This window comes from Desmodus rotundus, chromosome X, assembly GCF_022682495.2.
Source record: "Desmodus rotundus isolate HL8 chromosome X, HLdesRot8A.1, whole genome shotgun sequence".
Lineage (NCBI taxonomy): Eukaryota > Metazoa > Chordata > Mammalia > Chiroptera > Phyllostomidae > Desmodus > Desmodus rotundus.
Window position 1 is genome coordinate 10,998,213 of NC_071400.1, and position 16,017 is coordinate 11,014,229.

General features: G+C 41.8%; 1 pseudogene; it reads left to right on the forward strand.

Annotated features, from left to right (window-relative positions):
- Positions 1 to 10,746: 10,746 nt before the first annotated feature.
- LOC112299978 (small ribosomal subunit protein eS10-like) lies at positions 10,747 to 11,244 on the forward strand (annotated as a pseudogene).
- Positions 11,245 to 16,017: the final 4,773 nt, after the last annotated feature.

Consider the following 16,017-nt stretch of genomic DNA (forward strand, 5'->3'; position numbering starts at 1 on the left):
GCACCTCTTTTCCAGGCACCATGCTTGGGGTTTGAGGCTATGCCAAGCGGGTAAAACAGATCATTTATACCTTCATGGGTCTTACATTGTTGATGAGAGGAGAAAGACAATAAAATAAACAGGTAACGTATGAAGGAGTTAAGGTAGCGCCAAGTTCTGAGGAGAAACATGTAGCTGACTAGGAGGATAGTGTGTGAGAGGGGATGCGATTCTAACTATGGAAATTACAGCAGGCCTCACTGAGAAAGTGACATTTGAACACAGTCAAGATCAAAGGCTTTGATTTTGAATTTCTATAAATCCACTCATTCATTCTGCAAACACTGATTGAATGTACACAGTGTCCCCAGATACTTTGTTAGGTACCTTTATTCAGCAGAGCTTAATGTTTTTCCCCCATCACATTTGAAAACGTAAACAATGCAAATTACGTTTTTATAAGGCCTTTGTTATGTTTGCATTGCAACTGCCATGGCCCTTGGGGATCTTAAAAAGCTCCCAGATATCCCAGAACAGCAGTTATAGGAACTCAGGGGAGGAATTAAAATATTTGGTCATTGCAGTGAAGGACTCTAGCAAAGTAAACGGGGATATAAACTGAGCTTTAATCGGATAATAGTGCTCTTTGAAAATGTGTGCATGCTAGAAATAGTGTATGAAAGGATTTTGTGAGTCATAAAGCCACCTTCCTGAGAGACCGGCCCTGATGACGTGACCTTATCCAAAACAGCAGCAACCCTGCAAACATCACTCTCTCCCCCACTTTCCCACCTCGTTTTTCTCCAAATCACTTATCACCAGCTGACAAATTATCCATTTCACTGGGGTTTTTTTTTGTTTGTTTCTCTTTTGCCTATCTCTTCATCCAAAATATAAGCCCTGTCAGGTCAGCAATTTTCCGTTGTTTTTCCTACTCAATTTTCAACATTTAGAACAATGCCTGGCGCATACTGTGAACTCTTATTCTTTAAAAAAAAATTGAAATTGTTAAATGTGTAGATTTTAGTCAGGAGGAAGAGGAGGAGGAGGAAGATGTTGACTAGGAGGATCATGTTATGCATTCCTGACCCAATAGAAGTTGGCACCAGTAATAAATGTTGTGAAGTACATCTGTATAGTCTGGGTCAATCCTTTTAGGTCTATTGGCATGTATTTTTTTAAGATTTTACTCATTCATCTTTAGACAGAGGGGAAGGGAGGGAGAAAGAGAGAAACGTCACTGTGTGGTTGCCTCTCACGTGCCACCCACTGGGGACCTGGGCCACACCCCAGGCATGTGCCCTGACTGGGAATCGAACTGGTGACTTTTGGGTTCTCAGGCCGGCACTGAATCCACTGAGCCACACCAGCCAGGGCTATTGGCACGTATTTTTGAAACAGCTGGTCAGGTAGGGTGGCTAAGCATTCCAGTCTCCCCAGGACTGAGGCTTTTTCCAAGACGTGGGACTTTCCATACTAAAACTGAGAAAGTTTCAGGCAGTTCGGGATGGTTGTTCAACCTCTGGTTAGAGGTATGGGTGCCATTTGAGAATGCCACGTGTGGGCAAGTTAGCACAATGTGGTGTTCATATTCCAGCTCCTCTATTCACTCATCCCAGAATCTGGCAGTTTCTTATCTGCCATTATGTCTCTATTTTCAACATCTAGAGAATGAGGATTTGGACTAGCTAGCTTCTCATTGTCCTTCCAGCTCTAAAAGTCTGGACTTGTCATTGCCGCACATAGGAATTGAAGCCGTTACATTGCTCTACCACAGTGACCTTCTCAACGACGACTGAGCTAGTCAGCTGAATCCAAACGCCAGATTTAATCACTGGAATAACATCACTTGCCACTGGGAAGTGGCACCTACATGTGTTTTTAAGTTATATTCCAGAACACCTAGCACCCGATATTTGTTATTTTCCAAGTCCAAGTGATTTGTGCTGGAGCTGACTCCAGTAAGATTTCCCAAATGATTTTGATGTGGTCCTTGTGGACTTTAGGTCAATTATAGAAATGTAGAGTAGGTTATTATTTAAAGACCTCTGGCCCTGGCTGGTGTGGGGATGCGGACTCTGGCCTGTGGGGTCCCTGTGTTCTGGCTGCGACAAACAAATTCACAGGGACTACAGAAGTCCTGTGGAGAAAAAGGGACAGCACGGCTGTTCTCTAAGTGAGAGAGAGGGCCCGACCCCTTCCTTGACTGGCTTTTATTGTTTTTCTGGGAACATTACATGGAGGATGGTCCTCATTTACTATGTACAGGGTCACTGTAGGTGATTACCTTTTACAGATAACAAAGGAAAGAGTGTTGCTAATTACTTCAAAGAGAAGGATGTTGCAGATCAAAGGGAAAAGTGGTTGAACTGGTTACACTCCATACTTGGGAGGGTTAGCACAGATTTTAGGAAGTTACTTTAAAGATATGCAGTAAACATTTGCTTTCTCAATTCAGGGTGAGGGAGTTTTAGCAAAAGCAAGCCTCATAGCAGCCTAGGTACAATGCAGGCCTGATTCCCCACGGGAAAACCGATCCATGGGCTCAGCTCCTGTGTGCCAACTCACTCCCCACTGGTCTTTCCGAGTCAGGGGCTGGGCTACATGCACCATACCACAGAGATAGGTTCCCTATAGTGTGGCTCAGTGGATTGAGTGCTAGCCTGCGAACCAAAGGGTCAGTAGTTTGATTCCCAGTCAGGGCAATGCCTGGGGTGTGGGCCAGGTCCCTAGTTGGGGGCGTGTGAGAGGCAACCACACATTGATGTTTCTTTCCCTCTCTTTCTGTCTCCCATCCCTTCTCTCTAAAAATAAATAAATAAAATCTTTTTAAAAATTAATTAAAAAAAAGACCTCTGTGTGTCCCAAATTGTTCACACATTTGACCCTGATGCCTTAAATCTGTTAATAATGGTATAAAGCTAATCAGCTTAACAATAACCCACAACCTTCAGACCAACTAGGGGAGGGATGGAGGGATGGGGAGAAAAGGCATACAACTGTAATTGAATAACAATAAAAATTTTAAAAAAAGAATGGTATAAAGTTTATAAGGAAATACTGTATATATCATAACACATTCGTATTCCCCCATTCAAAATAGAGTATTAGTAGCTGATAGTATCATTTTTGTCAGCAGAGATAATCAGAGGAGAGCAGGAAGACGCAGGCCTAAAAGGCCAAGAATGGGAAGAGAAGAAAGAGCTTACCTTTGAATCGAAAAACACTGTAAGTGATCAAAGATCACCGTTCTGCCTAAGACATCATTACAGACCATGTATCCCCAGATCCTTGTAAACCTCTCAGAGCTGGGTCCCCAGAGTAGCCAAGCCATACTTTTACAGTGACAACCTTCTATCTTATGCTCTTATTTTTTGTTTTTCTTTTTTCCCCCCTCAGACTGATTTACTCCTTCAGCACTGATGATGCAGACGTTTCTCTGACCTACAGTCCTCGTGAGTTCTCTTAACTCTAATCAATCCCCAGATTCTTCCCGTCAAGTTTGGGCTCATACATAACCGTAGGCAATATTAGATGCCAGAATGGAGATAAAATAGTTGCTGCGGATGGTAAATTTCCATGGAAAGAGGGGATTTTTAGCCGTCTTGCTTTCTTGCCTGCATTTAGTCTAACTTCCCTATATCCTTTGTCATATTCACTTGTGCCTGTATCTTTCCTTCTTGCCTTGCAGTCTGTCTGGGTTTTGCCTCAATACCTCTTATTAAATCCGTTTCCTTCCTTAAGTTTCAAATCGCATTGATTATAGCCTTTTCTTAAATAGCCCTAGTCTCATATTTTTAACCATGATTTAGAGATACCATGTTTTGGGTACCATTCTTTAGTTTGTCTTTATTTTTCCAAATGCAGTAGTTTCATTATTGACCAGACTATGTAACTAAGAAAACTGTTTCTTATACTCATAGGATTTCTCAGTCTTGAAGGTATACGGTGATGGAATGCCTTTTCGCCTGTGCTTGGATATTTCAACTGATAGGAGCTCAACACTTAAGAAGCAGCTCAGTGTCACATGAGAGAGTTCCATCTGTTAGGAATATCTGCTTTACTTCAGACTGAAGTCTGTCTCCTTAGATGGATGGCCATGGATTCTAGCTATGATACTCTGAGACATTCCCCAAGTCAAATCTCTGCTGTCCAAGTAAGAGCCTGCCATAGATTTGAAGAGAAAAATATCATTGCGTCCTACCTAAATTTACCTTCTCCTAATGATACGATCCTATTTCTTCATAAGTTCCTGATTTCGCATGCTTGCAAGTTTCTTCACCATCACTGATTCTTTTCTCTGCTCATACTGCTGGGTACGGCACTCATTCCACAGATGCGGATTAGGACTAATAGAGAAGACCTATGGTTACTTATTTTATCTCACAAATTTAGCTTCTGCCATCTAAATTTGCAGTGACTTTTTTTTTTTGAACACTCATACTACACTAGTGATTCTCATACAGTCGTCCCTGAACCAGCAGCGTCAGCAGCAGCTTTGCCTGGGAACTTGTTAGAAAGACAAATTCTCAGGCTGCACCCCAGACCTGCTGAATCAGAAACCCCAGAGCTGAAGCCCAGCAAACTGTTTTAACAAGACTTTGTGATGATTCTCATGCATGTTCAAGTTGGAAAACTGCTGTACTCCTGACTGATAGTCAGCCCCCTAAATATCTCTTCTACGTGGTGTTTCCACGCCAAACCTCCTGTACCCAGTTCTTACATGCTCGGAGTATGTGTACCCAATTATTCTGCATGTCATTAGATTTGTTCCACGGCCTCATTTTGACAGATGCTTCTTGGATTCTGATTCTAGCAGTGATCTCACCAAAGAGACATAGTTTGTTCCTGACTTAGCTCCCCCTCACAAGAAGAACAATAACACTTGATGTGTGAGACACCACTGAGAGAATCCCGAAACATGGGGGGTGGAGGGTGTGGGGGAGGGCAGTGAGGTTGAACCGCTCCCTGAAGCAAAGAGATCAAGACTGACTGCGTTAGAAGGGAAAGAGCATAGTGTCCACCTGACTGCAGCTCCCCTCCCCCAGGCCTGGGCCACCCCCACTCCCAAAGCATTCCGCTTCTGTTCCGCACTATACTTGCTAACCCTCACAAATGGGGCTCTGTGTCTGCTGCAATTTTGATAAACTTGAGTCAAATATTTATTTTAAAAAGATATATTTTTTTTCCTGCAAATAAAGCTATGTCTATAATTTTCCTCAGAGGAAAAATTATGTTTCTAAATCACAGAAACTGACAGCTTCTGAGGGGACTGTGTTCTAAGTAAGTTTGTTGTTTTTTTTTTGTATTGATTACTTGTCCAGAGAAGCTAGAGCTTCAGGCAAGTACTGACTGGAGAAAAAATGATAATGGTTCAGAAAGAGGCGACCCTTGGTCCAGAATGGGCCTGTAGTTCACAAAGTGAACAGGAAGCAGTTCATCACCTCTTCTCGCAGCTTCAGTAGCTAAAGCTCTATGGTCCTCAATCAACTCTGACTTCACTTTGGAATCATCTGGGGAGGTCTAAAAATTTTTGCCCCTAAGGATTCTATTCGCTTGGTCTGGAGTGAGACCTGGGCATGGATTTAAAAAAAAAAATCAGTTTCTGACCTGAATAACATTATAGCTGGGGTTGACTGGGAAACACTGAACTCAGGATTTCTAGGGACTTTCTCAGTCATATTTACCTGACTGAGATGGGAGCCACAGCAGAGTTTTGAACGTTGGAGTCGCACGATCTGACTTATGGGTTAATTGGATAACCAGTTCCCCTGTTGAGAAGAGAGGATAAGATATGTGACAGGAAAGACATACAGACAAAATGCTATGGGCATCTAAAGAAATGAGAGCTCCTTGCTCAGGGATGATTAGGTAGTATTCACAGGTGAGTAGGTTGCATGGGAAGTAGATTCTGGAGCTGCGCAAAGTCAACAGGAGAAGCGGTCTAAGCGTATGAAATGGCACAAACAATGGGAGGGAATATTTGTAGAATTGTTACCAAACAGCAGTTGGAGTCCTGTGCCCACTGCCACCCTCTAGGCAAAAATTCCACAGGGAAAGGTTTGGTGATAAAGGAAAGGAGTCTTTATTCAAAAGCAGTTACTTAAGCCTATCAAGTCACATATCTAATCACTAAGCCTACCCATTAAGGCTAAACTCCAATAGCTGAGTTCTCATAGCTTTTCTTTGTTAGTTTTTAGTTATCTTTTTTCTATAGGGTCAATTTACAAACTGAAAACAACATAATATACAAAGACTACACAATTTTGGAAGAATGGCAGGCTTCTTCTGCCTCAGAGCCCATTCCCTCTAGAACACCCAAAGAATAAACCTGCCACCTTCTGCCAGGCCAGCCTGATCCTAGGCTGTGCCCAGAGTTCCTTCCCATACAAAAATACCGTACATTGGGAAATGCAGGCAGCTGCAGCACGGTCATCCAGGCATCCTCAAGGAAGAAAAGCCTGAGAGCCTGAGAGCCTGACAGCCTGAGAGCCTGACAGCCTGAGAGCCAGAGAGCCAGGGCCAGACCCTGAGAGCAAGCCAGCTCAGGAGCCAGAGCATTCGTCCTCTTTTTATTTCATTGGCCCTGGAGACATTCAGCTTCTCAGCCAATCCCGTCCTAGACTCCCACATTGCCTGACAAACTGTTCCTATGGCCCCTCCCTACTTCTCCCCAGTAATCTGAGTTATCTTAATCAGATCTCTTGGTATCAGAATGCCAAGGAATCACAGCTAGTAAGATTGTTTAAATTAGAAATGAGAGATGACAGGCACACTGAGGCTATATCTTTGCAATTCTAGCGGCCAGGCTCAGCATTTTATTTAACTTTAATTTAACTTTTAAAAAATTATTTTTATTTTTTTTTAGACAGAGGAGAAGTGAGGGAGAAAGAGAGGGAGAGAAACATCGATGTGAGAGAGAAACATCAATCTGCCTTCTGTGCGTGCCCAGATTGGGAACACAACCTGCAACCCAGGCATGTGTCCTGACTGGGAATCGAACCTGTAAACCTGCGACCCTTTGGTTTGCAGGACAATGCCCACCCAACTAAGGCACACGGGCTGGGGCCAGGCTCAGCATTTTAAACTTATTAGAAGCAGAAACAAGCAGTTGAGAGCAGTCAAGCAGGAAAATGACATTATCGAGGCTGTGTTTGTTCCTTCTCAAGCATCTCCCCCACATACAGTTGCTTATTAAAAATCAGCACTCTATTTCTGGCATTTTCCCCAAACTTATCCTCTGTCCTGCATGTCTACTACCAGTCTGTCTTAGCTGAAGTCCCCATTCCCTAGATGGCCACTGCCAGCAGTTTCCTAATGGGCATCCCTACGTATGCTGTGGCTTCTCTCTAGTCCACCCTGCTTCCAATATTTTTTAAGGCATAAATTTGATTTCTTAAAATTTGTCACTGGCTTTCTACTCTCTGACTGTTGCATTTCTTAAATGTTGCACCTGTGACCTTTCTCCCTATGGAAGGGTATGAACACGTACTTCCGTGACTTCCGTGGTTAAAAAGGCCTGATTATCTAAGCGTGAATTTCCTTGAAATTTTGAGATTTATCTCTGTAATGCATATAGATTTTGTACTGTATATATCAATTAAATATAAGCATTTTCCTTATAATTTTCATACAAAATTGATATTTTTGGAAGATGTATCAAATTTGCACACTGGCTTAAAATATACTCTATATTGTTTTCCTTTTGTATTCCATTACATTCAAGGCTCCTTAAACATTGGTTCTAGCCTTGGCTGGTGTGGCTCAGTGGATTGAGTGCCTGCCTGCAAACCAAAGGGTCACCAGTTTGATTCCCATCAGGGCACATGCCTGGGTTGTGGGCCAGGTACCCAGTAGGGGGTATGCGAGAGGCAATCACACATTGATGTTTCTCTCCCTTTCTTTCTCCCTCCCTTCCTCTCTCTAAAAATAAAATCTTTAAAAAAATTGGTTCTAGATTGTCCATCAGCTTTACTCCTGCCCCCCAACACACACATGCACATACCCTAAACTTCCTTTTCTCTTTACCTTACTAGCCACACAAAAATTCTTAGTTGTGTTATAACACAACAACTCCGCCATGTTACTATAATTTTTAAAACCATTATTTTCAATGGTTGTATGGGATTTTATTGGTCATCCCCAGCTATTGAACATTTCAAGTTTTATAATTTTGAGAGGTCATAAATTATCTTCATCTGTGTATTATTTTTTATTTCCTCAGGATAGATTTCTAGAAATGGAATACTAGATCAAAAGCAATGAAGAACTTTGTGGTTTTTTATACATATTTCCAAGTCGCTTTCCAAACGTAATGTAAGAGAGTACTGGCGTTTATGGCCCTTCCCCTTCTGAAAGTTCTTACCAGTACTAGGGATTAGGGTTTAAATTAATGGACCATGAGTTGTATGTCATCTTCGTTTTAACGTGTTTTTCTGATTCTTTGGGTCATGATACGTTTGTTTAGTATTTGTTTATTACTTTTGTAAAATTGTTTAATTTTCTGTGCCCACTTATCTACTTGGGTCTTTATTGATTTTGATGATTTCTACATATGTAGGATATTAATCTTTTGGTCAGAATTTGGAGACTTGTGCATGTGGCCAAAAGAACTAGCAAAGCAATTGTACTTCAGTGCCAGACATTACAATTTCCTAGGAAAAGAACTCTGAGAGTATGGTACTGGGGGGAAATGTGTGGTGTGTTGGTATAGGAGGTACATTTTGAGAAAGCATAATATAATTTCACAAAAAGATATTTCTCACAGGAGAGTAGATTGTGATACCAGTATCTGTGCTTACCTATGTTTAACTTATTATGGTTTGTCCACTTTTCTCTGTGCAATGCACACTTACTCAAAATACTTCTTTTCATGACTTTGCTTTTAGCTCAGCTACTTTTCTCAAATGAATATCACTAACTTATCCAAACTTTCCGGGTATTTTTAAACATAGCCCATGGGCTATACAATTACTCATGTGCATTTTCCCTCCATTCTTTAAGATGATTATTATGAAAAATGTTTTTCGCCCAAATACGGTTGTATAAAAATTCTCAGAGAGTCATCTTCCATAGTTATTTAATGGTTTAATTTAAGTTAAAAAGTACAATTATAATATCTTTGATTATTAAAGTCACAGAGATATTCTTTTGGAACACACAGCATGGCATCAGTAGAACTGTTGATGACCTTTCTGGACCCCATATGGCATTCTTGTCTCTGGAGAGCAGGGAGGTAGAGGTGGGAGGTAGCCCCATTATTTCTCTAGTTGGGCATGTTCTTTTGCTTTGTAGTTCTCTGATGTGCAGGTATATCTCTGTACCAGGAAGAGCAAGCTGATGGATCTCTAGAAACTCTTATCAATGGTGAAGGCAAGGACTTAAGTCTGCATAACAACCATACCCTTGTTTATAAGTGAGCTTTGGTGTGATAACCTCCCATAACTGACTACCCCATCCCAGACTCCTTTTGTCAATTTAGCCGGAAATAGTATTTAAGATGATAGCTTGGGCCATTTCCCAGAGTAACTCCGTTTTCCTGCGTCTTTTGCATGTATGCAGGACATATCCATGTTATTAAACTTCTGCTTCTCTCGTGTTAATCTGTCTTTTTATTACAGGGTGTCTTAGCCAAGTACCCGAAGGGTGGAGGGAAACTCATTTTTCCACATCCTCAAAAGTGAAGCACACTCTTTAGTAATGTGTGTTTATGGAAACAAACTAAAGAATAGTTTTAAATATTATGACAAATTTAATGTCAACTCTTTTTTTAAGGATTTTATTTATGCATTTTTAGAGAGGGGAAGGGAGGGAGAAAGAGAGGCAGAGAAACATCAATGTGTGGTTGCCTCTCTGTGTGCCCCCTACTGGGGACCTGGCCCTCAACCCAGGCATGTGCAGCTGACTGGGAATGGAGCCCTTTGGTTCACAGGCTGGCGCTCAACCCCCTGAGCCATATCAGCCAGGGCTGATGTCAACTCTTGATCGGGCAAGTTGGTCAATTATTGTACCTCACTCATAGGCTTGGGGAAGCTAGTTAAGAATCAGCTTCCAGGATGGGGGCATTTGGTAGTGATGTTGGGGTTAGAGGAAATATGGCCTATGTCTAGGTAACATACTGATTATACATGGAGAGGAGAGAAGCGAGGGAGAGAGAGAGAGGCAGAAAGAATAAATTAGAATATTTCACATGTATATGTCCCTAATGTAAGTGAAATCAAATGCATGGGCATTGTATTCAAAGCATTCAGAATATATAGTATCATTGTGCCTTTTGCTGCCATAGCTTAAGATTCCTGATTCAGTCTGACTTTTAGAAAAAAGGATGAGTTTCTACTATAAAATCCTTACCATCTGTGCCGTAGTTTGCTAAGAGTTCTGTCTCTCCCTTGGTGTTTTTTCTTTGGAATCAAGATTAAGTGGGTGCTCTCTCCAACAGCAATTTCAGGGAAATCAGGTTGATGTGCCCTATTGCTTTACTTGCTCTTCTGTTGCAGGTCAGTTATTAAGAAGCCAAGTAATGTGAAGGTAGTACTCTTGTTCTCCCTCAGATGTGTCTTTGCTGTGCTATCTAAATTATAGATATAATCATTTTCTTCCAGTTAAGTAATGTCTGTACCATCTGTGCACTTTGTCTCTGCTATTCAGAAGCTCAGATAATTTTTCATATTAAAAGTCATTGCTCCAGGACACTATTTTATGACATTTAAAAAAACTGCTTTTTGCTTTGCCTTTTCAGCTCCAGGCCCGTACACAGCCGTTGTCGCAATGTTGGTGCCCAAGAAGAACAGTATTGCCGTGTATGAATTCATTTTTAAGGAGGGATCGATGGTAGCAAAGAAGGATGGGCACATGCCTAAACACCCTGAGCGGGCAGACCAGAACGTGCCTCCTCTTCACGTGATGAAGGCCATGCAGTCTCTCAAATCACGAGGCTATGTAAAGGAACAGTTTGCCTGGTGACATTTTTGCTGGTACCTTACCAAAGAGGGCCTGCAGTATCTCTGTGATTATCTCCACCTGCCCCCTGAGACCGTGCCTGCCACTTTGTGCTGCAGCCAGTCTGGGACCGGCAGGCCAAGGTCCAAAGGTCTGGAGGGCAGGGGACCTGCAAGACTCACATGAGGGGAAGCTGACAGAGACACTTACAGACAGAGCGCTGTGCCCCCTGGGGCAGACAAGGAAGCTGAGGCTGGGGCTGGGTCAGCAACTGAATCCCACTTTAGAGGCGGATTTGGTCGTGGATGTAATCAACCACCTCAGTAAACTTGGAGGCATTATTTTGTGTTGAATAAACTTGAGGTCGGAAAAAAATTAACCAGACTTTCAAAGAACTGCTTTTTTATACAATAGAAAGTGCTCTGAATCACTGCAAGTCAAGGCTTTTGTCAATATAAGGCTGAAGCATCAATTCAGATAAGTAGAACTGAGTGAGGTTAAAATGAGGAGAAAGGAAGTTTCAATAGTAGAGAATAGGCTACCAATTCATACGATGAAGACCCTACCAAGGACTGTGTCCCCACTCCCAAGCAATTGTAGCAAGGGTTCTTTCTGTAGGTCAGGGCGCTCACAGCCTGGAGTGGGAGACTGCTCGGACTAGTTACTGCAAAATAAGATAATACAGAGAAATAGGCTACTACATGACCTGATGTATAATAAACATCATAAATAGCAGCCATTAAGTCTAGCATATCATAGTAGAAAAACAAATTTGGATTAAAATCCTAGGTGCATCATATCCTAAGTGTATGGCCTTGGGCAAGGGACCTAATCCATCTGAGCTGTCTTGTAGGTCAAATGGAGACAATTATAATACTTAAGTTCCTAGAGTAGTCATGAGCATTAAATCAGACCAAAGTATATCTAGAGCAAGGTATAACCCACAATAAACTTTCAACGAGTGGCTGCTATAAATAAAATAGCCATTGTTTACAATGTCACTTGATTTCTCATGAGTGTCTCTGCTGCAATGCCGCGATATCTTTTTCTAGCTTCCCCCAGACGGTTTACTACAATGGTTTTTCACCATTGCCCACAAATGGATTGTGATGCCTGTTTTATGGTAGTGATTGCACTTGATCTCTTCCGAATACACCATTAAAAAGTATGTATTTTACCCTAGCCGGGCATGGCTCAGTGGTTGGGTGTCGTCCTGCCAACCAAAATACCGCAGGTTCGATTCTGTGCAGAGCAGGACTCACGCCATGTTTAGAGCATGTGCAGTGCAACCTGGTAAACAACATGCCACAGCAGAGTACCAGAAGCGACATAACGTGTCACTGTTTATTGGGACTGAGGAAAAGAACCTGTGTGTGACTGTGTAAAAACAACACGATTCAGTAATCACGAGGAACATAAAAGCAGGAGCATTTGGAGGGACTGCTGAGCCTAGAGGGAGAGAACAGCATGCTGCTGCTCTGATCGTGCCTGCTCTAGCTGATGCCAAAGCCACCAAGGACTATTCCTTGCTAAACGCTGACCTGCTGCCTCGCAGACTGGGACTACAACTGGACTCTTAGACTCAGGTTCGTTCTTCCCTGATTTTCTTGTGTGATATTGTTACTGATTGTTTCTGAGTGTTATCACTATGGATTGATTGTTATTGATTGAGACTGAACCTGCATCAATAAAAACTGAGTGAGTAACATAGTCACCTTTGTTGACTCACTGTTATTCCTTGGTGCGGATGTTGCCCGTAGGGCTGGTGGCTGTATAGGTGGCCCGGCGCTTCTGGCCCATGACAGAGACTGGAGGCTGGCTTGCTGGCCTATAGGAGAGCCCATAGCGTGGATACTCAGATACGAGTGAGGTTAGAGTATCGCTTGCAACAGATTCCCAGACAGGGCACAGCATTACAGACAGAAGGAAGGTACTACAAGCTGAAGTTGAAGAAATAAGCCCCCAAAGAGAGTTTTTTTCTTTAAAGATTTTATGTATTTTATTTTTAGAGAGGGGAGGAGAAGGAGAACGGGAGGGAGAGAAACATCTGTGGTTGCCTCTCGTGTGCCCCCTACTGGGGACCTGGCCCGCAACCCGGGCATGTGCTCTGACTGGGAACTGACCTGGTGACCCGTTGGTTCGAGACTCAAAGCTCAATCCACTGAGCTACATCAGCCAGGGCCCCCCAAAAGAGTGTTTATGTTGTTTAAGTGTGAGGTGAAGACATTACAGTTTTTAATCAGGGGACAAAAGTGACCTGACTTATATTCAAAGAGATGGCCTTCAGTGACACAAGAATTGCCATCATGTTGGAACTTTCTTGTGTTGGATCCCCTGCTTGCTAGATCCCATCTTTTTCCCTTTCTTGGTTTTCTCCCTTATTTTGGTGTAGCAAATTTTCCATAACTTTATTTTTTAAATTGCAAGGAGATAAATTTGTAGGCATTGCTTATTGGTAAATATATTCTCCTCATACTGTTGATTAATGTTTTTTTCTTGATAGAGAATTCTAAGTTGAATATAATTTTCTCTCATTTTGAAGGCACTGCTCCATTAACAAATTATCTTCTTTTTTAAAAAAAAGATTTTATTTGTTTATTTTTAGAGAGAGGGGAAGGGAGGGAGCAAGAGAGGGAGAGAAACATCAATGTGTGGTTGCCTCTTGGGTGTCCCCTATTGGGGACCTGGCCTGCAACCCAGGCATGTGCCCTGACTGGGAATCGAACTGGAGACTCTGGTTCACAGGCCAGCGCTCAATCCACTGAGCCACACCAGCCAGGGCAACAAATTATCTTCTAATATTGCTGTTGAGGAGTTTGATGGCACTAAAATCCCAGAATCTTTGTATGTGACCTATTATTCTCTGTATACTTTTATTTTTAATTAATTAATTTTTTAAAGATTTTGTTTATTTTCAGAGAGAGGGGAAGGAAGGGAGGTAGAGAGGGAGAGAAACATTAATGTGAGAGGGAAACATTGATCATTTGCCTCTCGAATGTGCCGTGACCGAACTTGCCCTGACCTGGGACCAAACCTGCAACCCAGACATGTGCCCTGACTGGGAATCAAACTGGCAGCCCTTTGGTTCTCAGGCCGGTGCTGCATACACTGAGCCACACCAGCCAGGGTGGCTGTTAGCATTTTTTAAGAGTGAGACAATAGAAATACATTTGGAAATTCTGAGCAAATACGTTGTCCCGTTGACTGGTGGACTTCAGTGTGGTAGATGGCCATATGTCAGTACCTATAAATCAGGGGCTACATCAGTCTTATGGTTGCCTTCAAAGGGCTGAATGTAATTTTAGGACTGTATAAATGTAACTACTCCTTAACAGTTAAGCAAGAGCTCAGCACTGCTGCTGGGTAGAAACAAGGTGCTGGGCTGGATAAAACAAGGTGGAGGGTCGGATTCGGCCCACGGGCCTTGTGTTTGCCACCTGCGCTATAAATCATTACCCAGAAATGGATAGTCTGATCCTCCCTCTTAGGATTCTAGCCTAGATTCCGAGAACTGTGTTGGTGGAAAGAGATCCTATGTCTTCTCGTGACTTGATGCTTTGCATATAACTCCTTAACCCATTTAGAATGCATAATATAATAAAACATAGCATATATATGTATTAACATAACGTCATATAATATAAATCAGGTTTGATATATACAGTCCAGTGGTCTCAGCCACAGAGCCTGAGTGAGAATCTTGGCTCCACCCCTCACCAACTGCATGACCTTTGCGAGTTATTTGCTCCCTCTGTGTTTCAATCTCCTCCCTGTAAAATGAGGCTAATAATGGAATCTACGATGTAGGGTTGTCGTATTACAATGTGTTAATATATGTATAACGCTTAGCACAGTTCATGGCATATAGTAAGCACTATCTAATGATTAGTTATTATCATCAATTATTTTATATCAGTACCAGAATGTTGTAATATTGCAACTATAAACCAGTGAAAGAGGAATTAGACTTTTCTGTGTGGCCTCATCAGATAAAAGTAGGACTAATTAAAGGAAACTTTGTGGAGGTGAATTTTGGTCAAAGTAAGAGAAAAAAGGCTCTAAGTGCCCAAAGATAGAATAGACCACCTCAAGATTTAATGAGTTTGTCCTGGCTGGCATGGCTCAGTGGATTGAGCACGAGACTGCAAAGCAAAGGGTCACTAGTTCAATTTCCAGTCAGGGCACACGCCTGGGTTGCAGGCCAGGTCCCCAGTAGGGGGCACACGAGAGGCAACCACACATTGATGTTTCTCTCCCTCTCTTTCTCTCTCCCTTCCCTTCTCTCTAAAAATAAATAAATAAAATCTTAAAGATTTAATGAGTTTTCTGTCAATAAAATGTTCATAAACCATTTTATGGTACTGTTGGAAGGCGTTCCTAGTAGTAAAAGACTATTTGCATTGACTAAACATTGAAGCACTTTAAAAAATCTTATATTTTACAGTCCTAACATTCTAAGAAGAAAGGCAGAAAACAGTGTCAACTTAGCCCTAGTGTTTAATTACTCTACAACTTTGACCAGACAAAAATAACAGATCTAAACTATAATGGCCTATCATAGAGAAGAGAAATAAAACCGCATGGATATAAAGTAAGAACTATGGGAAAGTAAGTTAAGTATGGGGGAAATATTAAAATTGAGCCAAGTTTTGGGCAGTCTAGGCAAAACTGGTTCATGGCCAAAGGAAATTAATTCACATTCCTCCTACTTCATGATATATAATTCAATCAAATCAATGTCATGGTGCTTGATATTAAATCTAATGTTATGAGTGGGTGGTCAATTGTTGTGAAGAAGAGAAATCATTTAAATAAAGCAAGACATCTTTCTCGTCTTAATATGAACAAGTATGTTTGTTAGTGCTCTGAAAGTCAGAATTTCTTGCTCATAACTCAAGTATGGAGTTATACTATTTAAAGACATCTTTATCTCTAATTTGATCTCTCTTAAAGGTCATTTTTCTTTCAAATAATCCCCGAGTTGCGCTAACGGTAACACCGTGACAGTTCTGTGTATTTACGGATCCTAAGTCAGTACTGAGGAGACTGAAAGCAACTGAATGTCCAAGACATAACTGACTCATTGGAAGTGAGTCATAA